The sequence below is a fragment of the Aethalodelphis obliquidens genome, unplaced genomic scaffold, assembly GCF_003676395.1.
Source record: "Aethalodelphis obliquidens isolate GAN/ISIS:26980383/991018 unplaced genomic scaffold, ASM367639v1 scaffold56, whole genome shotgun sequence".
In the NCBI taxonomy this organism is placed as follows: domain Eukaryota; kingdom Metazoa; phylum Chordata; class Mammalia; order Artiodactyla; family Delphinidae; genus Aethalodelphis; species Aethalodelphis obliquidens.
The window spans coordinates 8,045,038-8,071,614 of NW_020838000.1; the positions used below are offsets into that span (position 1 = coordinate 8,045,038).

Below are 26,577 nucleotides of genomic sequence, written 5' to 3' on the forward strand. Positions count from 1 at the left end.
GAAGAATACCGGTCTTGTCCAGTAGAAGTCTTGTTCCCTTTGCAGAAAGATTTGATAACACTATCAAAGTGAGATTGAGAGGCAGTCAAGGAGATTTTCGACACATACATTTCATTATCGTTAATGAACTCTCCTTTGTAAAACAGCCTGGCTGCTGTCAGCCTCTGATAAAATTATACAGTCCTGAGACTATTCACAATGTGAGGTGTTTACAATACAGTACTTTCCTTATTAGGTTTTTCTGAAATTTCACTCTAGCAACATTCATAGTGGTCCTTGATGGGAGTTTTGCTTGAGAAAAGGTGGTTCTTGTTTAAGTTATAGGCTGGCTGGAAATACGTAAGGGATATCTTGGAAATGTTATATAAAAATGATTAAACTCAAGCTGTGGACTGTAAAAATTATAGCTTTATAGGCCTCATGCCTGCGTACCCTTCAATCACTGTCAAAGTGATAATTTCTACAATAATATGTTTCTTTTATTGTGAGATTCTAAACATCAAGTGCTGTTTAAACATTAAACTGAATTGTTTATGTTAGTGCCATACTCGGCGTGTCATACATCAGGCCACCGTAATCTCTCATGGAATGTAAAATTCTGTCATGAATCATGGCTTGTATATCGGAAATTACTGTAATTTTGATTGGAAATTACAGGGCTCTTGAAATGTTTCTAATTATGATAGAATGTCAGAGCCGCTTCAAACCTGTGTGCTTCTTCAGATGTCTTCATTTACATGCCAAGACTAGGCATTAAGGAGAAATGTCCTGTTCACACATCGCCCCTCACCCACCCACCCTGCACCTTCTTCTTTTGGCTATTTAGTCTAATTAGGATGAGGATCTCATATTTCAACATAGTTTATCCTGCTTTTCTTTCTGATTCTGCATCTCTTCTGACCTTTCCAATTAAATTATCAAGAATAACAGTCTGTCTTCTTACAAGGCCAAACACTTTCCCCCAATCTCCAGAATAGATAAACAGAGAAACTAAACATGCATTATTGTGATAAGGGGCAGCCTTAAAACCAACAAACAAAAATAGAATATTAAAACTTTGGGGTAAGTTGGCATCTGTCATATAATCACCACCACCCTCCCTCTCCTTTCTGACGAGAGCATAGCTCCTTCTGGCTAGCAGCGTTTTTGCTACCTTCATTCTTTCTTTCTTTTAAATGATATCCACAATTCTCCCCTCCTGGGCTGAGTACTGATTTTGGAGCTATTCAGACAGTGGTAGCAATGGGTTGGTAATGTCATGTGAGTGATGTTCTAAGGGTTTTTTTTTAACATCTTTGCTCTTTGGGCTCCTCTCCTACGAAGCTCCCCATGAGTCACTTTCAAAGATGTCAGTTGCCAACTTCTGTGTATCTGCCATGATGGTGTGTTCCCCAGAACCCCCAAAGCTGCTAGCTCATCTCCTCATTACTGGTTGAAAGAGATTCCAGGGGGCCAATTGTAGACTACTGGGGTCCAGCAGACCATTAACTTTCATTCCCTCACATAGTTATTCCTAACTACTAATTTACTGGAACTTCATTAAAAAGCGTTTCTGTAGCTTTCTCTTAGCTGTTCAGTTTAGATGTTAACACTGCCCTCTTTATGAAAATCTAAAAGTTGATGATTACTGAAAAATAAGTCCAAAAACTGTATATATCCCTAAGAGAAGAGATCTAACTTAACAAGGGCAGGTAGTCCATTGACTTAAGTTCTGTTCACCTGCTATGTTTTTTTGTGAAGGAAATAGAAAAACTAGAAAACAAACCAAAACCAAAAAAAAAAAAAAAAACTTCAAATCCGACGTACCTTTCCCATGGTCAGAATTCTTAACTTGCGCCAAGAGTTGTTTATGCCTTGGAGATAGGTGCCAAGGCTTGTCAGCATGGGCAGAGGTCCTCCCAAATGAAACACGTGTACAGTGTGCTGGAGCCATTTTATCTCAACTGGTCCAGCCCCATCTGCTTCTGTATCTCGCCTTGATTCTCTATGTTGGCCTAACATTCACTACTTTTTTTGTGCTAGACCCCGTCCTGCATTATATATTATCTGCATTTAGTTCTCAGTAACCCTATGGGCTGTAACATTGATTTCCTCATTTTACACGAGGGTTACTTGACTAAAAAGTAGGAGAGCCAACCCCAAATTCTGCATCTCAGCATCACTATTTTAGTGTCTCCTCAGGGTTCCAGGCAGCATCAGGACCAAAGGAAAGAGGAATTAAGGATGCTGGACTAATTGATAGTGGAATGGGAGGGGCTTTCCTTTCTTCACTGACATATTCATGGAATATGGGTTCTTGCCAACATAGGGCCCTTAGAAGCCAAGCTTTTTCACGTCTGTTTGGGGTTGGGGTGTAGGGAAGGGTACATGGTGGAGGACTCAAAGGATGCTATGGTCCAGGCTGAGTCACTGCTGTTCTGGTATTGGGAAATGATTTAACCTTTTTGAACCCAAGATTTCTTTTAACATGGGAGGAGCTCCCATGCTGTCATGCATGCAGAAGAGCTTTTAGATTTACAGCACTGTAACACAAATAGATAATGTCTTACAATGTGCTAAGCAAAAGACTCGGACCTGCACACAGAGTGACTTATTTATTATCTATTTTTGTATCTCAGATACTTTTTATTTTACAAAGTAAAGCTTTAGGTAAATCCCCTGAATGGCAGAGAGCAGGATTATTTTGAAAAGATAGTACAGCCCCAGAATGTGGTGGAACCAGACATGTGTAGCTGTGGTCTGCAATGACTAATGCACAAAGTATTTTCAGGAAAAGAAACCAACTTTTCAGATCCCACCATTTCACATGTATTATACTTTCTCTTCGATGAGTAATAGAAATGAGATTGTTTTTAACGTTAATAGAAATGTCTGGGTAAAGTATGCAACTGCAAACTGAAGGTAGGCTACTTTTTGTGCTTGGGTAGGAAAGCAGGCTAACGCAGACTTTAAAAAGATGATATGCTTTAAACATAATGTGAATCGCTACAAATGAATACACTGTATACTGTGGTTATTCAAACAAGCAGCCTTTTTTCCAAGTGAATCGTATTAGAATTTTATCAAACATTTAGTCTGATAACATTCAAATAATTATGAGAGCAGAATTCGCTAATTTTACTGTTTAAAAAAAAATAGTTGATTTGGGTAATAGCCATTACGGTATCAAGGTTCAGTTACTGTTCAGTGGTTATAGTGTTTTCATATGGGAGACGGAAATGGAATTTTTTCCTTAATGGTGGCAGATGCTGGAATCTAATTTTATTCCGCAGCAAACCTCCTGAGAGCTCTGAGACTTAAGGTGTATGTCCAGCAAGGGGACATTAGCAGTGCCGTAGGCCTTGCCTTGTACATCGAATTGTTACATTGATTTTCATGTTGCAGAGGTGGAGCTTGCAGATACAGTAATGCAGTCAGAATAAAGGGCTTTTCCAGAGCGGCTGCATCCCCACTTGCGTTTAGAAAATGATTTCTCTCTAGTGCGTTATTGAACAGGGTATTTCTTTTGGGTAAAGCAGCTAGATGATGGAAATTCTATTTGACTGAACATGCTTTTCAATAGAATCTTTTGCAGTCTCTACCTACCAGTCCTGTAGTTACTGGACTCTTTGGCTGCAACAACTTCGACTGCTTGATAGGTGTGGTTTTTTGCACTAGAAAAAGAATTTCTGCCTCTGTGAAGATAGCACGACCAGTAGAAGAGACCAAATAATTCGAAGCCTTTTGCTTTCTTCCATCTACTTTTCAGACACTTTTGTCATTGAGATTCAAGACCTCTAGGATGGGAGAGAGAGGGGAGAGTGAAGGAGAAAGAAGAAAGCTTTAGTGCTCTTTGGGCTTGTAGGTAAAAAAAAAAAAAAAGCATCTTCAGATTTGGTAATTCTTAGATGGTGATGGGAATGCCTTAAATACGAGTAAGACATGATATGTCACAAATCATTAGAGGTAGAAATAGGGCTAAGAATGTCATTTTCATTGCTGGTTATAGGAATCTACAGTGATAAAATCCAGGGAAAAAAAAATCACGGCACCGGGCTTCCCTGGTGGCGCAGTGGTTGAGAGTCCGCCTGCCGGTGCAGGGGATGCGGGTTCGTGCCCGGGTTTGGGAGGATCCCACGTGCCGCGGAGCGGCTGGGCCCGTGAGCCGTGGCCGCTGAGCCTGCGCGTCCGGAGCCTGTGCTCCGCGGCGGGAGAGGCCGCAACGGTGAGAGGCCCGCATACTGCAAAAAAAAAAAAAAAAAAAAAAAATCACGGCACCATGACTGCATTCTGTATTCTAGCATGTCAGCGAAGCCATCTTTTATTTTGTTAGCATTAAATTACACTTCACGGAAACTACACTTTGAAGCCCTGTGCTGATTCATTTTTTTGGAATGTTCACATAACAGACTTCACTGCAACACGATTTCACCTGTGTAGCCTCCTGTTTCAGATCCACAGGAGGCCCCTGCAGATTTGCGAGTCACGGTTCCGGTTATTTCTGGTGTCACATGCTTTTCTAGCAGCCTGTGGGAAGATCTTTACATCGTGTCCTCAGAGCCCCTTCTCTTGGGCTAATAGAGTTGCCTTCAGCCAGCATCGAAGGCGAGAACTGCCTCTTCATACATTTTCCATCTAGTGCCTTATTTTATTTTACTTTATCCATTTATTTATTTACTTTTTACTGGGTGGGAGGAGATCCTGGGGAGGTACAGGTTAGGTTTCCCTGGATCAGCTTCCGGGAAGAAGGAAGAGGCCAAAGGAATGCTTGAAGAGAGAAGAGAAGTAAGACAGCCCAGCGTGTAGTATCTCAGGACTGCCTGTATTCAGGTTTACCTACATTTGGGGAGGGCCCGGTGCTGCCTTCTTGATAAAGACGTGGAGACCCGTCCATCTCCTATTTAAGGTGTTCTGTGGGAGCTATCTCTAAAAATCCCTTCTGTCTAAATATTGGGAATCCATGTTGGATTTAGTTTTCTGCAGTGTAGACCTATCTTTATGTCTCTAGTGGTTGCTCAACAGGACTTTTGAAATTAATGGCTTTAAATACATAAACATTGACATAATCTAGCGGTTTAAAGGTACATGATTGTGTTATACGATGTTTTAAGAACTAAATTTGTGAATCTGAGCCCTTTCCACATTTCTATGTTATAAAAACAAGCATATGTTTAAATTAATCTAGGGTTTGATCAAGGAGGTTCAGAATTATTAAATAGAACACGTACTTGCCGATCATATTTTTGGCTAAAAAAAAAATCACGTAATGGGGTGTTTTTCCCCCAGGCACTTGATATTGTCTATTGCAGCAAGTCGAACCGAAACTTCTTGGTTATCTTATTGCCACCTTCAAATTATTTAAAAATTTGTTTTCCTCTAAAATTTAAAATTCGGTAACTAGAGTGATATAAATGCATCTTCCTCATTCTCCCAGTTAATAAGTTCACTGTAACAAGTATAGTCATAACTCATTAAGCCCAGTTTCTCCATCTTTCAAAAAATGTCGTAGGAAAATATTAGTCAAGATTTGAAAAGAAGCAGTTTGTGAATATTGAGCCAACTCTCTAAAGAGGGTTATCATGTGAGGAAGTTCCGGGAAGGTGACCCCAGGAGTGGTCCACTTGGAAGCAGACCAGTGTAATGCAGTCTAAAGCATGAGTATAGCAAGTACATATGCGTAGAATCTGCTTTAATCTAAGGCCACCTTTTGTCCTAAAATATAGTATAAGTTGAAAAGTGTGGACTCATAATATCCTATGAAAGTTCCTCTTTTTGGAAGCCCTTCTATAACCATCTTTGACAATTGAAGAGTTAAAGTTCTTCAGGACAGGATCCGGTATCTACAAAATGGGAGTAGGGAAGAGACCAAATCCATGGGTTTGTTTTTTTTTTACATCTTTATTGGAGTATAATTGGTTTACAATGGTGTGTTAGTTTCTGCTTTATAACAAAGTGAATCAGTTATACATATACATATGTTCCCATATCTCTTCCCTCTTGCGTCTCCCTCCCTCCCACCCTCCCTATCCCACCCCTCTAGGTGGTCATAAGCACCGAGCTGATCTCCCTGTGCTATGCGGCTGCTTCCCACTAGCTATCTACCTTGCCTTTGGTAGTGTATATATATGTCCATGCCACTCTCTCGCTTTGTCCCAGCTTACCCTTCCCCCTCCCCATATCCTCAAGTCCATTCTCTGGTAGGTCTGTGTCTTTATTCCTGTCTTACTCCTAGGTTCTTTATAACATTTTTTTTCCCTTAAATTCCATATATATGTGTTAGCATACGGTATTTGTCTTTCTCTTTCTGGTTTTAACTCTTAAGTAGGAATGAATTTCAAAACGGAATGTCATTCAGTTAAACTTCACACATAATTATAACACTGATTTCGTTCTTTCACAAACTACCAAGTGAAAAGACAAAGTGTTTCTCAGAAGTCTCAACAGTTGTCTTTTATGGTTTGGGTAGTAAAGGTAGGTTTTATTTTAGCTTTATCTTCTTTTTCCCTCATATGAGAAATGAAAATAAAAGCCCCGTGAAATGAATGAGCTCTAAAAATGCATTTATGCAAAATGACAGTAGAAAAATAGCTCTGGAAGAAACTGCACTGTTAAACTTTCACATCAGTGAAAGGTACTAAAAGAGGGATGGAAGAACTTATGTTGGTAATAGGAATCTGATGTAGAATTTTTGGGCCTTGCAAGACCTGCACCTTAAAAAGTAACCTTTGAGATTATTCATTTTTATAACTGTAGTTGTTATGCTTTTGCACATGCAGTTCTTTTGCGTGACAAAATGACACAACTAAATCATAGACCACCCATTTATATATATAAAATATACATATTAAAAATGTTTTATTTATAAATATATATATTTATATAAATATAAATACATAAAACAAATAAATATAAATAAATAAATATATTTATATATCATATAAATATAAGATATATATGTATATTTTGTATATATATTATATATGTATTTTAGAGATTAATAGAAATATAGCCACTTTATAATTTGTCATTAAATACCTTGAAAAAATATAAGCTCCAGTCTGCTGATGGCGTCGCCGTACAATTGCTAAATTGATGAAGTTGTCCCTTTTCTAAGACCTAATCTACTTCTGTTGTCTGGTCATAGAGAATCTGTTCTCCTCTGATTTCTTGCTTCAACCATTCCAGTGGCCTTTTGTGTAATTTTCTTTTTTTTTAAAACAATCCCCTTTTCAACCCGTATGCCTCAGGAATTGGGTGGAAACACACTGTTTCATAAACCGCCAGCCTCCTCGGCTGCCTCGGTGCCTCTGATTCTGTAAATCAGATCATAGGCAGCATGCTGTCGTATAATAAGGTGTCTGATCCTTATTACCAGTTTGTTGATGCACAGGCTCCTTCAAATTGACCATTGCAACACATGGTTTCCCCTGAAACTAGCTGTGATAATTAGCGTGGTTCTAATGAGACAGAATGTCACTGATCTTGTGCTGAACTGTCGAGTCTTGATGCTACGGATGGGAACTGTCAGAGCCTGCCATCTGTGACAGCGCTTGGCGTATTCCGGTGGCAAGGTAGAGCATGCTCAATAGACTAGTTTCAGACAAATGGCCCTTTTCTTAACGAGGGCTCTGTGTTCTGTTCAAGTCAAGAATGTTTGCCCCAACTTCAGCCTACGCCAAAACCCATTTTGAGATCCAAAGGGGAAGAAATATTTAAACCTCTGTTACATGTTACAAAAGAGAGGACTCTTTTGTTTAGCAGGTGAATTTTAAGTGGCGTTCCTTCCCTTGGGCTTTTTTCTTTTTGGCCTCTCCCAGTGGCCCCATATAGTCAGTAAGGCAGTCCTGGAAGAGCCTTTCCCCCAATTTTCAAATTGCCTTGTTTAAAAAAGATTTGTTAGGGAGTTGGGCTGGCTCGTCATGATGGAGCAGTCAGATTTAGCAGAGAGAGGGGAAACGAAAGGAATAGTTGAGAGTGTGTCTAGGAATACACAAGTTGAATAGCAGAATGAAGATGGACAGGAAGTTAGATCTGTAGGCTCCAGAGAGAAGTGGAGACTTTTTTTTTTTTTTTTTTGCTAGAGTACAAGTCCAGCGCTGCTTATCATTCCAAAATATGCTTTGTTGCTTTTTATTTCCTCTTCTCTGGCAGACCACACAGGGCTTGTTCTGAAGAACATTTTCACTAATCTGATCAGGCAGCCAAATACGCCGGGAAAACTGCTTTAATGATCCCACTAATTACCTCAAGTCAATATGAACTGTATTATTAGACTGAGGGAAAATATTCCATTAGGTCTCCCCCTTGGGAGTTCCTCCGCTTTGTGATGTCACCGAAGCCTTCACCCTCTCGCTTGTAATTAATTTTATTTACACACGCAGGCACGCACAAGGTCACACCTGCACAACCGGCGCTGGCCAGGGAGCTTGTGGCACTCGGGCTTAATCAGATCTGTCATAATTACCATTCTGCATGTTTCTGACACACGCTGTGAAATATTTCAATTTAACTGCCGCTACCAGCACAACCAGATGTAGTGCGAGTGTGGCTGCATTGGAAATATTATTCCTCAGGATAAACTCTCTCCTCCTCCTCTTTTCCTTCCTCCCCCCCCCCCGCCCCCAATTTACAGCTAATGTAGCACAGAAGCTGATGGGTCCTGTAAATCTTGAATGCAGCGCTAGATTGATAACAGGCGATTAGACAGTTTAACCACAAACAGCTTGTTCATTTTTCACAAATGAAAACCACATGTGGTGTAACTAAAATTTCAGGCCCTTTTTTTTTTTTTCAGAGTTGGGGTCTGTATGTGTGTGTGTTGGAGATGTGCTTAAATAAAAATAAAATGCAATGGAACGAAGTGTCTAGAAAAATGGAGAAGTTGACTAGTTTTTTCCAGGTGATTTTATCAAAACCATCATCAAATTCCATGTTTTCACTTTTGCCAAAACTCGAATGGGAAAAAGATGGTACTCTCCGTTTCCTTTTTTTGGTACAATTTTTCTTTTCTCTCTCTCTCTCGCTCTCTTTTTTTTTTTTGTATGGGAGGGATAATATCCTTGGAGTCTCTGCCTTTTTTATTTTGTCAGTGTTAAGCCTTTTATTTGAACATAAATTTTGAAAGAATTTCTACAGTGGGCATATGCAGTTTTTTAATGGACGGTTTCCCTTATTTTTGTTAATGAAAAGTTGTTAGTTCAGGCGTGCTGGTCATATCCCAGACAATCCCAAAACAAAAATGGACCCAATCAAAAAATTTATTTCCTAGAGAGTTGTGTTAATTTGCAGAATCAGTTTGAAAGGTAGAGTTGAAAACCAGTGAATTCTCTTGCTGCAGAAATAGTGGAGATAACCTGGCAGAAAGTGCAGGTGCAGGGTAACCATATAAGGCCAAAGTTATCACCAGTCTCAGAAGAATTCAGCCATAAGAAAATTAAAGTATTGGAGCCATAAGAAGGCAAATAAGCTGGTGGAAAACTAAAATTAAGAGAGGAGAAAGGAACAGGATCATTGGTGATTTAGAATCGTACCTCTAAAGAAAGCTTGCAACCATCCACTTTAGAGAACATTTAAAACATAGATCAAGATAATTAAGTGTCTTTTAATGCCAAATAAAATACACTCTCTCTTTTTATCTTTATTTTTGTTTTACTACTAAAGTTATGAGCCTCGTTTGGAAGCTTCCTAAAGTTCTATGGTGATTCCTATTACTGATAAGAGGTACCGTGCCCCATAGAATAGCAGATTTTTCCCCTTTATTTCCTTTCCTTAACCGTTTTTCCCTCTTCCTTATTTCCTCACATTAAAAAAAAAACTTCCCAATTTTTCCCTGTTTGCTTAGTGTTCGCTCCATAATATCTTCCAACTTTGAAATTTAGCATTTTTCTGCCTATTCATATTTTCTTCTGGCCTAATATCACTTCAATGGAAAAGAAGGTATTTTCTTTTTAGTTAGAATCCCTCTTTCATCTCAGCTGCTAAGCAGTTTACATGGTTAATACCAAATTATTAGGTCAGTTTCTTCGAACAGTCTTAATCTACCTTTATAATCATTTTGCAAGATACAGTTATTGTGGAAGATTTGATTCAAGCCTCACATTACCTGTCACATCACTGTTGCGTACAGATATAACCTCAGAATCCTTCTTAGCACAGAAGTGAAAGCACCCATTACTAATCAGTGAGATCCACCCACAATGGCTTGCTGTCACTTTTTATTTAGGATTCCCAAGAAGAGGTTTGATACATATAGTTGTATGGGAATGAGTCCAAGAAATAAGAAAAGTAGAGGTTAAAAAAAAGTACAGCTTATGACTTCATTGCTCCTGCCCTTGCTTTAATGACCCTGAAGATTTTGCATAGCTACTTCAAGATAGGTTAGTCAGCATGCAAATTGAATCACATTTTGCAGTCATTGGTAACACTTGCCACTTAAAGGAAACTTGCCTTGTTTTTTTTGCAAGTGAAAGATTTCATTTATAACCTGAAAAGTCATCCCTAGCTTTCCACATTTGCAAACTTTAGTTTTCATATGTTAGGATTATCTTTGTGTCTAAGCACACCTGTAGATACAAAAGGAAAGACGAAAGAGAACCAAAAAAAAAAAAAAAAGAATTGCTGTTTAGGGATGCTGGGGTACGTGTGAAGTTTGAGAATATTCAATATTTTGAGTATGAGGGAAGAGCATGTCTTTCCATTAAACTTAATGAGACTACAAGAATCTCATTATTCAAGGAAAATATTGTAATTTTCTTTAGGGACCCTGCTGGGTCCCCGTCTAACGAAAGGACAGTTTTCATGTAATCTGTTAGCAAGTGCCGGTGAAGATTCGGTTGAAAAGGAATTTATAAACTTGATCCTGCCTTTCAGCTCAGTCCACCTTTTTCAGCCACTCTGCAGTCGCTCTTCTCCACTGCCCTCAGATCCTTAGGAAAATGTACAGGAAGGAGAATTAGTTTCTTTGAATACTTTCTGCTCTTTTCTTTTGGACCCACTGTCTGCATTTTTCATCAGCATTGTCGAAGTCATCAATATCGTCTGTTAGTGTAGCTCACATTTTTATTCCAAGCTGAAAGGAAGGGGAGGGCATGGTTCCTGATTATCTACGTGAGAAATAGGATTGTCCATAAAGTCACACGTGGTTTATATAACAACTTGTACATAAACTGCATCTTTCAGAGAAAGCATTGAGGATTGGCAAAGAGTGGGGGGTGGGGGTCCCAATTTCCTGTCTACCATGTTGTGGATTTCCCTGGGCAAGTTGCTTGACCTTTCAGGCTTCTAACTTTCCCTTCAGGAAGGTGACATAGATCGGGTCGGACTCTGTCATGTCCCAGGCAGTTCCAGGTTCTGTGAGTTTGTTGCTGAAACAGGTGCAGAAGTGTGAAAAAGGATGCTATTTTGACTGAAGGTCCTGCTGACAGGTGTGTTAGTCTGGGAATGAGTCACAAAGGAGGCAAGGTTTTGAATAATGGAAGGGCTTAGTTTGTGGGGACAAAGCGCTATTTTGAGGTCTGTAGCCCAAAAGGGTTATTTACGAGTGGCATATAGTGAGGAGAACTGATTGTTTGCAATCCAGGGTATGAACTCCATATTACACAGTGTGAGATGAGTTCAAGATTGATAGTGATCTCATCTGCGACTTGTTGCTAGAAAACTGGAAGCTCCCCCTCTCTCATCAGGGACCTAGCAAAGTCAGGACACTATAGAGAGGAGGTGAGCTGCATTCAGTTGGGCGTGGGCTTGGCTTACTATTGGTGAGGTAGTGGTTGCCAACACCATATGACCTAGAGATCGCTAAAGAGTTTCCCCCTTTAACATGTCTTTTTTGGGTTTTTAACTGATGCCTGAAAGTCCACCTTTAACTTCTCATTTTGGGGGATTAATGCAAGTTCTTCAGAGGCAGGATAGCACATCAAAGAGGAAAAAATAGACTCAGTCCGTGAGAAATCACAGGTTTGGAAGAGGTTCGTGAAATGGAGAGTAAACCAGGAGGAAGCAGCAGGGAATGGCTGCTGATGTGAAGGAATATCTTGAAGCCCATATCTGCAGTTTGTCATTTGGTACCTGTAGCAAGCGTGTAATAGCTGCTGAGGAGTGCCCGTCCCCAAGTGTGTCCTTTAAATGTTTACCCATTTTACTCCTGGTACCAACACTAGGCTACTTGTCAGGGTGTTACTTGGCTGGTTCATTGATGGAGTATTTGGTGGTTTAAATGCAATGCAGATTAGGTAAAAATAAATTACTTTCAATACGGTCAAGAAAGTGAAGGCTATAAATAAAATATACATTCACAAACAGACAAATGCTATTAGGAAATCCAGCTCAGTCCATGCCAAGCTGTTACTGTCTAAATTGCCTTCTTTCTTCCGGGCTTGCAATTAATTTTTGCTTGTGTGTTTGGAGATTGGGGGAAGGGTAATAGCCTAATGGGTAATGATTTTATTTTAGTATTTTGATTAAAGAGACTAAATAACTTGGACCCTGGGTAACCATGAGGACTAAAGCCTTATCCATCAAGCTTAATTTCTAGGCAGAAAATTGTGTTTATATTTTTGGATAAACTTAGCATCGCGTTATATATAATATAAAGTGATGAGATGGCTATGTGCTCATTTTCTACCTATCCCCGCTTCCTTTGCCCTCTTTCCTACTCACTTTCTTTTCTTTCTTTAATCCTTTGACTAGCTTCCTTCTGCCCTGTTTTGAAATCTTAAAGGCGTGTCCTTTGTGACCCTTTGCTCTTTGAAGAGGTGATGAGACGAAAGACCAACCATTGTTTGATTTGTAAGCCTTCCCCCTCTACCTCCACCCCCCAACAGCAAGCACCTGCCTTAATTCCATTCCTTTCCCCGCCTCCATCCTGTATCTGCCCTGCTACTTTATCCTCTTCTATTTGGGAAACCCAGGTGTCTTTGGAAAATTGATAGTGTTCCTCTCCTGGCACATCCAGACATCTCTCAAAGGATACTCTACTAATCTTGCTTACCTTTATAGTTCTTGGGGTGGTAGGACGTTAGTTAACTAAGTCAGGGTATGGATGCTTTCTTTATTCAGAGGTGGTAAACCCATTTACTGAGTTTGTAACAGGACCAGGGAAAAACAGTGAGGTATATATATGTGCTAGTGCAATTGTCAGTCAAGAAACTTCAAGCTGTAAAACTACTGTTTTATGAACAAAAGCTCATCCAGAACTGAAATACGTAAATGGGATAAAAGTCTTCCCCCGTTCTGATTGACTTGAGGATTGGTTGGGGGCGGAGTGTTCTCATCAACACCCGACCCTACGTACAGCACTGCTGAAACACCCCTGGTGGAAAGCTGGGCCTCCTCAGGATGCAGTCCGGGAGGAACCATTAACTAGTGATTAACTCTTTCCCTCCAACCCATCTCTAAGAGGCATGGTCCTTTAGTGGCAAAAAACAAACAAACAAACAAACATGATAAGCAGATCTGTTCCAAGAACTTACAAATACCTAAGTTTTGTAATCTACTAGGAGCTTATATAAGATAGTTCTGGAATAATATTTGAAATATATACGTGTATGTATCTATGTATGTATACAGACACATATATATTGGAGGGGGCACCCTCTTCAGGAGTTCTTAACCTCTGTCCCATCTTCCCCCAGGGGGTCCATGCATGAACTGGAATAGAATAAAAAAACTTTATTTTCACTAATGTCTTACTGAAATTTGACATTTTATTTAATTATCAACATAGGCAACAAGTCACAGTAGTATTAGCAATACCTATGAATTTGTCACCAATAAAAATCACAAATATTGGGCTTCCCTGGTGGCGCAGTGGTTGAGAGTCCGCCTGCCGATGCAGGGGACACGGGTTCGTGCCCCGGTCCGGGAAGATCCCACACGCCATGGAGCGGCTGGGCCCGTGAGCCACGGCCGCTGAGCCTGTGCGTCCGGGGCCTGTGCTCCGCAACGGGAGAGGCCACAGCAGTGAGAGGCCCGCGTACCGCAAAAAAAAAAAAAAAAAAAAAAAATCACAAATATTTTCATATCACATTTTTATTGCAGATATCTCAAAATACTATTTTTGCTCATCCCTCTGAAATTACGGTAGTTATTAGATCTCTTCCTAGATCTTGCTATTTGGTACGTTAATAAAGAAGCACATACATTACTGTATGATACAGTTTGGATGACCGTATTTCAGTACAGTTGGTTTTCTTCGTAATTTTATGCATTTTATTTCAGGCACATAAAAACATTGTTCTGAAAACAGTGGGCTTTACCAGACTGCCAGGAGGGTCCATGGCGCAAAAGAGATGAGACGAATGATTAGATAAGTTGTGTGTTGGAAGAAAAAAATTATATGTTTTTTTAACATGCTAGCTGAGGAATTCTTGAATTTGCCCGGGAAAGAATTGTTATTTGTTTATTATTTTTTCGATGCTTATTTTTCAAGTGCCCTTCACTCCAGAGCATGTAAGCAGGGTTTATGATCAGATCGTTGCAATGACATTGCTAACAACAACAAGAACCTTACAGGCAACCTTGCTCCAGCGTTCTGATGCCCGCATATAGTGCTGGAATTCGAGGAGAGAGTACCTTTGCCCTTAGGCTAGAAACTTTTTGCCAGTTAAGCTACACCTTTGCTATCAGCTTACACATGAAGTTCAATCTGTTCTTACCTCACTGGACAGTCAGTGGCTGGGAGAAATAATTCCCTCTTACGTCTGTCCCCGCATCTCTTAGCCTCACAGTAGATGGCACGTAGATGGCGCTTTCTAGTTTTTTGTAGAAGGGTGGAATGATTCAGAAGCAAATTCATCTGATCACAATTTTGCCCTCACAAAAGTGGGCACATTCCTCAGGTAGTCCCAGCGGGGGGACCCTGTTCTCAGAAAGACAGGATAGGGCCAGTCTCCACCCCTGTCCTTCTGCCCCGGGCCCCTCTCTGGACTTGCTCTCCCCAGTGTAACACAGGACCAGTGGTTGTGAGGTGCAGCTGCTGGCCTGAGTGACCCAGCCTCCCTTGTCTCCTTCATTGGTAAATGTCTAACCTGGCCATTATCACTGGGACCCCCACGGTGCTTCTAGAAATATTTACGCTTTCTTTTTTTAAAGCCTACTTGTGAATCCCAAAATTTGAGTCCCTCAATTAAGCCGACTTCTGATGAGTCGGTTTGCATAATGGGTAAAATGATGAGGTTTTTGGCCACAAAACGGGTGTTACTTTATCAGCAAAATCATAAGAAACTTGGGAGCTTGTAATGACCCTGCCCGCTTGATTGTTCTTCTAAGATATGAGTCCCATAACTTTTACAATCCCGAATTGCCTTCCCCTGGTTTTAAAAATTCTTTTGTTATCTCTCCTAGAATATCATAGAGGGAAGATTTAAATTTTTAATTCCCAGCCCCTCAATATGCATAATGGAAAGTATAGCTCATCTGAGGAGATATCTGCAATATTGAAAAGTTTTATATACATCAATTAAAAATGCAGTGGCAGAAATATTTGTTTAAATTAACCTGACAATAGATTATTTTTGTCAGCAGACAAACCAGTGTATCGAGTCAATCATAACCTAAAAATTATTCATTTTATAGGTTCATATTTTTATAGTTTTTTTTTTTTGCACATGGCATATACAGATATTCAGCAACAGTTTTTCTTGGTGATCATCATAACTTTGAAGAGAAGAATAAATATTGTAAATTTTTCATAGTGACTTAATGCAACATGATAAGAAATTTGTTTCATAATATTACAGTATAAGAGCACATATTTATTGGGTCAAGGGATTTGGGAAAAGGTAAGTTTCCCAGGAAACTTCTGCTTTAAACAGTCTAATGTATTTGCCTTTGATAGAAGCCTTTAATAGTGCTTCTCTGCCTCTTACACCTACTAGGCTCAGCTCGCTTTGAATCTTATTCCTTTGAAATGCAACATTATTATGAATGTAAGTTGTTGGACTTTGCTACAATACACAATGCCCTCAGGAATTGTAGAGGTGTGTACAGTTTTTTGCCACTAACTAAATGTCCCAGACTGTGCCGTTTTTGTATTTTCCTCTGATCCCCCAGCTTACTGCTGCTTCAGTGTTGCAGGAAATCTTTTGCTATATTTTTACACTCACTCATTCAAGTGTGAGACTTAAAGCATCTCCAAGCCCCTTGGGTGAAGGAAAGTGTGGAGTATGCTGTTCAGGGGGCTCTTTGCATTGACATTTGTTTATGATAAATGTAACTCAGGTAACAGAGATGGGGGTGGATTGGAATAAAGAAACCCATCAGCCTTAGTTCGCGGAAGAAATGCTGAGGGCCTGAACCAGAGCAGTAGGAATGGAAAAGAAGGAACAAATTCAAGACGCCTTCTGAAGGAGTAGAACTGACAGGAATTCATGATTGTTCGCTTATGGAGGAAGCAAAGAGGAAAAGTCATATTTTTAAATTGAAGCCATTTGCTATGTTTTTTTTTATTATTAAAAAACAATACTAGCCAAACTAGAAAAAAAAATTTAATGCAAGCATAAAGGAGGAAAGAACATAAGAACTAACCATAATCCTAATTAACTAGCGATAACCTGATTTATGTTCTTTGCATACACACACATACGTGTATGTGTGTATGCATGTATGTATACATATCACATATGTATACACATATACGTGCGTGCACATGTGTGTGTGTATATATATGCCTTTCATTCATTCATATGCTATACCCACCTGTTAATTCCCTATTGAGGTATATTTAAGTTGTATTCAACTTTTGCTGTCACAGATAATGCTAATGTGAACATTATTATGGTTAAATGTTTGTATACATCTTTATTATTTCCTTATGATTAATTCTCAGAAGTAGAATTATTGGATCAGAAAAGGCATTTGTGTTTTAAAGGAAATTGCTAGTCATTTCTACATTCAAACATTTCCACCTTGCGCTTCAGAAAGTATATACCAATTTATACTTCAAATCACAGCCTTTCAGCCCAGGTGACTGGGTGAGTGGTGATGCTGTTAATTGAGTATATATAGGCAGAGCCTCGTTTGTGGGAGGAAGATAGTGGGTTCAGGTTGGGATGTGGTAGCTGAATTATTTTCATTAACTCCCTAGATATTTCACATTCCTTTGCATTATCTTTGTGATAATGACAAAATAATAAAAATAATAACAGCTGACATTCATCATACTGTTACTGTGCGCCAAGCCCCTTGCGTGAATTATCTCACTAATTCTTACAACACTGTGAGTGGTGGTAACACTACCCCCATTTTACAGAGGAGAAAATTGAGGTCTAGAGAACTCAAGGAACTTGACCAAGGTTACAGGGCTAGTCAGTAGTAGAATAGGTGTTAAAATGAAAATCCAGGCTTTCTTAACAAATAGATCTTAGAAGCACATTATAAAGACGAGACGAAGTCACAGTGATTAAGTTGCATCCTCAAGAAAGTATGGTAAAAAGCAATGACGAAAGAATGGATTCCAAAGCAACTAGTCTACCTATTTTTCCTAGCATATTGCTAATTCATCTTTTTTTTTTTTTTTCATTATTCTTCCCACTCTAAATATTGCCCATTCTTAAAAGCCAAACCAACATGACTTTACATCAACAAAGACTTCCTTGACCACCCCAGTGGATCTATTCTTCCTCTCCTCTTGGTTCCCACTGGATGTCTGCCCCTCACTGACCTTCCCCGCATACTGCTTTGCTCTAGTAGTTATTTTTGAATGTCGCCTCTTCCCGAATGTACTGTGAGCCATTTAAGGGAAATGCTTTTGGTTAAGTCCATCAGACCCTTTTGTAGTTATCACGGACCAGGCACTGGGCTAAACGTATCCTGTTTCATTTGTACCAGCCACAGTCTTGTGAGATGAGTACCATTATCATCTGCACTTTGTAGAGGAAGATCTGGGGCTCAGAGAGGTAATTTGCTCAAGGTTGCATACGTAAATGCCTATAACAGGATGTAACCCTTAACTGGTATACTGAGGTGGTTGAGAGTAACTGGAAGGACCGTTAGTATTCGGGTGGGCAGAAAAAAAGGGGAGAGCGCTTTCCTGTTCAAGAGAACAGTATAGGGAATGAGAGTAGAATGTGGGGAAATGGGCAACAGTTAATAAATGGTCCGATGAATTAGGACCTAAGTGTGATTGAAGGAACCTTCAGTGACCTCTAGGGAGGATGACCTTTTTCTCTGTCTTGGGAAGCTTTGAAGGTCATTTTGAGCAGTGGGATAACCTTGGGTAGTTTGAAAGCAAAGACCAGAGCAGTGGTTTTCATCCCAGCCTCCCTTTCCAAGGGCATCTCAAAGAGGACTAAGGGGATTCAAGAAAGCTTAATTAAACCTGTGCATTTACCTATCAGGAAGTTCCACAGACCAAGTCAAGCATCGTATTTATTTGCTTCTTGTAGGGATCACAACTCTATGATAACCCTTGTTTTCTCATTCTTCCCCAAAGCTCTAGTCATCATTGGTATACACTTTCCTCTAAGTTAAGAGAGGAAGAGGAGTGATTACTTAAAGGCTGTTTTGTTCAGAAATTAAGATAATTGTCCATTGGACATAATTAAAAAGAGTGTTTGGTACCTAAGAGCATCATTCAAGGAAAATGTACCCCAGCGCTGACAAGTCAGTGGTGGGCAGAATGGAAAGGAGAAGACGATTCTTTATGGTAGAAACAGAGGTGAAAATTGATGCAAGTATTACAGCATGAACCTTAGGGATATGGTGTTTTCTGTCTTTTAATGACACCTTGCTAGGAAGAGTGAGGAGAGAATAAGAACTTAAGATTTTTTTTTTAAACAAACAGATGCGGTATTTTATTTTTTTGGATTTTTTTAAACTGAAGTATAGTTAATTTACAATGTTGTGTTTCAAGTGTACAGCAGAGTGTTCAGTTTAATATCAATATATCTATTCTTTTTTCAGATTTTTTTCCATTATAGGTTATTACAAGATATTAAGTATAGTTCCCTGTGCTATACAGTAGGTCCTTGTTGGTTATCTGTTTTGTATATAGTAGTGTGTCCATGTTAATCTCAAACTCCTAATTTACCCTTCCCCTCCCTTAAGATTTTTAAGACAGAGAGTATAAATGTTAAACAAGAGCCAAACCATATCACTGAAACTTATGTAATGTCAAAAATACATCCTGGATTGAGAGGGAAAAACAAATTCTTTTTCAGAGTCTGTATTCAAGTATCAGACAGGTAAGCCAGATTTTTATTTGTTTCATTTAAACTTTGAAGAAACCATCCTGAAAGCAGCTTTGAAGCCTATGAAAAAATAATCTTTAAATTAGATATCTTCCAAATATACTTTTTTTAAAGTAAAATGAAGGCTTTCTTTGGAAATTCTCTGCTTCAGTCGAATGAAGAGATTATCTTCATGACAGCTAGTTTAATATGTTGTCTAGAATTTCATAGTTTTATCTTCAGTCCTCCTTTTTCTCCTCAGATTCTTCTTGAAAATACTCTTTAAAACTTTCCTGACAGTCTTAAGTGAGAACCATCTTTATGTTTTTATCTACCCTGGCCATCTTATAATCTTGTTACGCACCAAACAATCTATAGGAAAAGAAACAAAACACCACATTTACGTGTTCCCTCAAGTCAGTGGCTTTGAGAAGGTAAAAAAGAGGTGAACAGTCAAACCACAGAAAACAAGTGATGTCTTTTTTTTTTTTTGGCTTGGTTAAATTTTAAGCAAAATTGAAAAATAAAAATCATTTACCAGTGGTTCTGAATATTCCTTCTAAATTCACTGACTTTTAATGTGAGCTTCCCCTAGATTGTAGAAACATTTCTTTTCGCAAATGCCAAACCTCCAGAAACTCTGCTAGATGCGCTTAACCTCTTAAAGACAAAGTGGCAAAAATTTACTCAAGTGGGAAATTTATGGGTAGCCATTTTATTTCCTATTACTACCGCAGTATGGAAACCCACGGATTTTTGGCTAAGATATTGAGTCCCTTAAATAAACTATAGAGTCTGGAGAGAGTTTAAAACAGTAACAGTTTAGACATTTAAAATAGTAATAATTTAAAAAACTAGTATGATTGGGGTTTTTTCCCCCCAGCAAAAATACAAGCATCAGAAACCACACCTTGAAAATAAAATATATTTGGGGATACACACCATATACATATGTTTCATTTAAGTAGGTTTCTTTTTAAAACCCATCTTTGAATAAAGTGAGTATAATGTGCTACTTTTCGAATGGCAGATGCATTTATTGCTGCGCCTCTGTTCAAATTTATTTCCCATGTTTTCTTGAATCCAACCAATGTTAACTTAGCAGGAAAAAGTTACTTGTAGTGCCTGCTGAAATTCTCTTTACACAAAGTAGATATTAGTAAACTGGGAAGGAAGATCCATGTGTTTCCTGCTAATCCCATAGAGAACATGTATCTTTATTAATGTTAATGGTGGGGACCTCTCATTATGTTATAGAATAATCTGCTTTAGCAAAGGTTTTTCTCCTCAAGAACTTCATAACATTTAAAGGTTAATATGTTAGGTAAAGAACAATATCTTAAGATAAGCGTTTTTATTACAGGACATGATGGGATGGTTTTTATTAAATTATATGATGATTTGAATGGGGAGAAAAAAGTGCATCGCTTCTTTGCCCTCAACTTTAATGCCTTTAATCAAATAATGACCTTCTGGAAAATAGTTAATTTTCAGCATTTGGAAAGATCAATACCACTTTGCCACCAAAAAATGGCCCAGACGATGAAATCTGATGTATTTAAAGTATCATTTCACCCTTTTAACCTAGTAAATAATTGAAAATGCTTTCAGTAGTGCTTTGCCGCTGTTTTGTTTCTCACTGTTCAAAGTGTTAGGATTGTTCTTGAAAAAAAAGGTTTAAAGTTGGTGTGTGAAGGAAGGATGCAGACCTCACACCCGGAAGTGGGATTGTACCCCCATCAGGCCTTGTGTGTCTCTGCATTAGGGGCATGGAAGAAGTAATATGTTTTAATACTATATTTGAGGCAGAGTGTATATAAAATACAAAAAGGGTGGAAATGGAACCCTTCTGGAACATTCAAGGGGTGGTTTAAAACATCATTAGTCACTTTGCATCTTTTGTGATATCTTTCAACCTTTATGTTGGGGTAAAAGATTCAGTAGTTCTGACAATTAGAACCTATTTCCCCCCCCCACCCCAGCTTATAGAACATTGATATGAAATTACCCATGAGCACAGATAACTTTGTAAATTTAAAAAAAAAAAATTGCCCTCTCTTAGCATGTTTGTGGGCAAATTAAAAACTGTCTTCATTAGCATAAGTAACATATTCTTTTAAAAGTAGAAAATTATTTGCTGAATGATAAATTGCTAGCTCTCTAGTTAGTCGTTGTTGAAAATGTACTCATTCAAAATGCCTGGTGTAGTAGTTTAGTCTACAATACTGAAATTTTTTTGTGTGAGAAGTACTATTTAATGGATTATGTACTTAATCCTATTCCTACTACTTGCTAAACTGTAATTCATGCTTTCCACTAGAATGTTTGTATCAAATACCTCCCTATTTAGATTGATTTCTTTTAATATCATATATTATTATACTATATGCCCCAGAGATTGGAACAAAATACTTCTGCAAATAACACATGAAAGATGAGGGTAAGGGGTGGGAGAATAAATACAGACTCTGAAATGTTTTGCTTTTTAGAACTCAAATTACCCATTCTGGTTTGTTTTTTTTTTAATGTTTTTTCCTTCTTAGTTGCAGGGAGAATTATTTGTCATTTTTCTTTCTCTTTTTATAGCTCTTGGGTTTAAAATGTATATGTACGTAACAATCATATATACATATCTGTATATTGTATTAAGTGACTCTGTTTTTTCTCTCAGAGAACACTGAAGTCTCTTTTCCCCTGGAAAACTAGTTGTGTTACGTGCTCCCAGCTCTGTCACAGACCAGGCCTTGTAAGGGTTCTCCTCTTATGTGTGTGAGGCTTCCTAGGTACAATAAATTCATTCGTGAAACGAGGTTGCTTTCCTGACTCAGTTAAAAATCACTGTGCACCCCTTATCTGTTAAAATGATAGAAGCAGCAAATTGACTTGAATTAACTGTTCTAAAAAGAGTGGAGTGGAAATCAGAGATTGAGTTTGGGTGGAAATTAAGCAGCTGAGAGATGAAGGTGCCAGGATTTTTATTTCAATGTGGTACAACAAGATTCTGTCGGTAAAGCACATCATTAGAATATTGAGTTTAGAACTGCTAATTTTTCCTTTAAAATGAGCATACAGTCATGTGTTTCATGGACCATGATAAATTGCCATTGTGTTGTCATTGAGTTTGTTTTGCTTTTTTTCAGTACTGGTTTGGCAGTCGTTCTGCATTTTCTCTTTTCCTTTTTCTCCCCCTCTGATCTTCCATGTCTTTCATAGATTCCCTAACCAAAACCAGTCCAAAGAATGTTATTGATTTCATACAGTCTGAGGTTTAACATCTTTACCATTTTCTTGCTTACAGTGGCAAGACATTTACAGATGGTTCTTGGTTCCTATAAAGTACATAACAGTATTTCCTTTGTGGCAGATGGATTCAAGACTTTTAGTTCTCAATAAATGTAGGTTTACAATACATAACTTTACAGGATTTGTGTTGTATATAACAGGTTTGAACATATTATCTCAGAATTCATCTGCATGGCATTTTCAGCTTGTTCAGGGTCCATGCCAGTTTTTTTAAGTAATAGGGGAAGTGCTGTGATTGATAGCAACAGCTCAAGGCGTGATTTTGAATAGAAACAAAGGGTTTAGAACAGAAGGTGTCAAATTAAACTTTGTCAGTTTGAAAAGTAGGAACATCCTGAAAGTTTTACTTATTTATTTACATGTGGCTACTGTTTATATTTTGCCCTCTTTATATTCAGCGTAATGTTGCTTGGCAAATTTACTACATTTAAAGTTTAGGTTGTTCCTTGTGCCATTTTAGTTTTCTGAGAATAGATCATTCTTATTATTTTAAGGCTGTTAGTCTCCTGTCTTTTCTACTGTTCAGAACAGTTGTGATCTAATTTTAATTGTCAGAGCAGTTCCCTACCCCCGCCTAGGGTCTTATGATATTTTAAGTCCCAGAGACCTGGCTTAAAAGGTAATTATGTTCACATTTTGCAACAAAGTGCAGCATCTTATTCACCTCCTCCACCCAGTAAATCTATGCATGTATCATTTAAAAAACCAATCTAGTACATAGGGAAATCATTATTTTTATTTGTTACATATTACCAGTATTCTTGACATATCGTTGTCTTCATTTGCCCTAACAATATGACTTATGGAGAAGCGACCTAGGAAAAGGTATTGGGGAATTGGAAAGCATTTGGTTTTTTTCGTCACTTTCTGCAAAACATAGATCAGATTACTGTCATCATTAATAGAGTCTCGATCGATAGGATTTGAGGGCGTCAGAATATTCCGACGTGTTTAAATGGTATCATAATAAATTGATCTTCTTTTTGCCAGTGTGAATTGGGAATGAGCCAGTTGATTTCTCTGCTGACAAAGAACTAGCCTGTCAGAATATCTGTTTTCCGTTATTTGTTGAGGGCGACGCACAGCACACCGCTCCTCCCCCCATTTTTGTTTTTTGGAATACCCTTGTAGAACTAACAGTTCCCAGCTGCATGCACCGTTAAATATTTTTCTAAGAAGCATCTGATTTCAGTCTCTTAAAATCATCACGTCTCTTGAAAGGCTAGCGGAGACATGCTTCAGATTTATAATTCATCACATTATTTTTAGATAAGGAATTAGAAGTATTATTTAAGGGCAGAGGTTAATAGCAAACTACTGGAAATGTTATGTTAGTCATGCGCAATTAATAAAAATAAGAATCCGTCTCATAAGTATAGAGACAAAGAAGTGACAATAAGAGCAAAATATTTGTTGAATGAGTCAGGGCTCCTTTTCTGAAATATTTGTGAAACCAGCATGAGTGTGATTGTTTAGGAATTAACTATCATTATTAGCCGTTTTAAAAGAACTAATGATTTTCTTTTCCAAAGAACATCTGTGATCCACATGTTTGTTTTTTGTTCACATATATGCAAGTGCTAACTGATCTCTGTGTTACTTTTAAAAGTTTCTAAAAGGATTCGAGAAATTATTGGAGTTCTTCAGCTTTCTCTGAGAAGATTTTCTTACATGAATCGTTCTTAATTTAACTTTTAGCAATTTTTAGTTACAAGCATTTATTGCTAAAAAAAAAAAAAAAGACATGCTCAATGTTAAGTACTTATTGCAATAGTATAATTCTAGCTAAGTAAAGGAAAAAAAAAACAACTGTTCTGTTCTTGATGAACCTTCTAACATCTCTTGAATGGTAAATAAAATTGTAGCAATTTGCTGTGTTTAGGCATGGCGGCCTGTCAATTGCCATAGCTGAAGAATGGAGACAGGGGTTGGGGGGGGTGATCTTAACCATAGTTAATATTCAAGCCTTCAGGAAGACAGATCTAAAACCTGCCCTGCATCAAAACATAGAGGTAAAGTGTAAAGAAATAGCTTAGATGTAGGAAAATATAAAATATTTTCATGGCTTAATCGAGAGAGCAAATATTTGTCAGTAAGAGCTAAATAAATATCTCTGGGGCACCATATGCAAGTGGGTCTCAAATATTTCAAATACTCAAATACAGTTTTGTAGTTAATGTTCTATCCACATAAATAGAGCTAAAATGTGACATGTCACCATATGATTCCAGAAAGAAGCATAGAAGTGCCATGGTTAGAAGAGAAGCACGTTCAGTGACACTGTCATCACAATTACTTTTATTTTTTATTGAACTAATATTCTTTCAGGTAAATCTTCAGTTTACTGTCTGTTCTCTTAGCCTGGAATTATGCATTCAGTAGCATCAAATGAGTGCATGATTACATGACGGTCTGTAGGTTAATTATTTGTTTAATTAAACAGCGTGTTGAGTGGAGAATCAAAGGCCTCTTAGTTAGGGTTAAGGCTAGTAGATGTCATGAGGTTTAGCAGCTGTCACCCTTGACTGGGTGGTAGGTGTGCCTTGGGAAGCTAGTGTTATCAGTCTCCATCTTTCCTTTTAAAATGTTTCAAATAGGCCATTTAAGGGAGAATAGGCCTTGCTTCTTCCCACAGTTAGAAGAGAATTTCTCCAGTGGTTCAGTTTGAGAAGGAAAGGAAAGTCACACCATTTTCTGATGTCACCCAGAAGTAACAACAACAAAAAAGCAACTCCCTTTGGCCAGTTCTAAAAATCAGCTACTAAACTGTACTCTTTCTATTCCCATCCAACTAATTTACTTAGAATTTCCAAGAAACCCCTTTGTCTTAGGTCGAGTTCCCTAAAACAGAGGCTAAGGTAAGGAATCAGGGACTCATGATTTGGTGGTGAGGGACCCGGCCAGCATTCAGGAGGACAAGAAAGTGGAAGGGGTCAGGAAAGAATGTGGTCTCAGGTAAAGTCCATATTGATGGGGAAAGGCAATAAGAAGGTTGGGGAGGGCCATCTCTGGCCATCTCTAAAGGGTAGAATGAGTCATCACTGTGGGGCAAGAGGGTGGGTCAGCCAGTCACTGGCCACCCCAGGGTGAAGGGGCTAGTGAGGGGTGGAGTAAGCATCCGGGCATCTCCAGGAGCGATGGCTCCAAGACATTTGTCCAGAAAAGAGTATGGTTGTAGGCCGACAACAGGCAGCACGGCAGCTGGGGCTGGTTGCCTTGGCTGGTGAAGGGGGTGTGGGTGGGACCTCTTCCCTCTTTCTGTCCACCCCATTGCAATCCACCCCATTGCTTAGTGTCCATCATGGCGGCCAAGATAAAGAAGGTTTGAGATGATGATTAGAGAATGTGAGACATGAGAATGTGAGACAGCGTACTGTCTTGGACCACTCGGTTCTTGAGAATCTGAGGATCAGAAACTGGGCCTTAGGAGGCATCAGAGAGGTTCAGGTTTTGGCATTCGTTGGACATTTCCTTGTTTCTTAGCCCAGGAATTCTATTAAAATGCTCACTTGATGAACCATGTGTGTACATAGCAGCAGGCAGGACTCCGAGGTGTCTTTCTGGAAGGTTCTGTCTTGGAGAATTCTTCTAATGCTCATTCTAAATACAGTGCCTTACCTTGGACGACATTCTTGCTCACATAACTGCACACGTCCTTTCTCTCTCTTTCCTACACACTCACACACACACATGTTCACACAGAGTTGCCTTTCTAATACAAAAATTATAAACTTAGGGAGTCCTTTTAGAAAACAAAATTATTCTAAAGGCCTGTCCTAGCCCTTCTTAAATACCTTCAGAACCTCAGATGGCCACTCATCAGACAGGAAGCACACTCAGCCTTGCTTTTCTCCTCTGACACATTCTGCAGACTCCGTGGTAAATGGGTCTTGCCCTTGGAGTCTGAAAAATAGGACCCTCCTTTAAGATGCAAATCTGAACGTGTATTAGAAACAGAGCCCGCTTCCGCGATAGCCACGGCTATTCTCTCTGAACAGGTTAAAAAAAATTTTTTTAACAGATTGGGGTGTTTGTATTTTATTTTTATTAATTATTTATTTTTATTTGCGTTGGGTCTTCGTTGCTGCACGTGGGCTTTCTCTAGTTGCGGCGAGCGGGGTACTCTTTG

At 38.7% G+C, this 26,577-nt stretch overlaps 1 protein-coding gene across 6 annotated transcripts in view; it reads left to right on the forward strand.

Moving 5' to 3' along the window:
• SATB1 (SATB homeobox 1) overlaps positions 1-26,577 on the forward strand; it is a 99,852-nt gene that overhangs the window by 68,495 nt on the left and 4,780 nt on the right. The window lies entirely within an intron of this gene.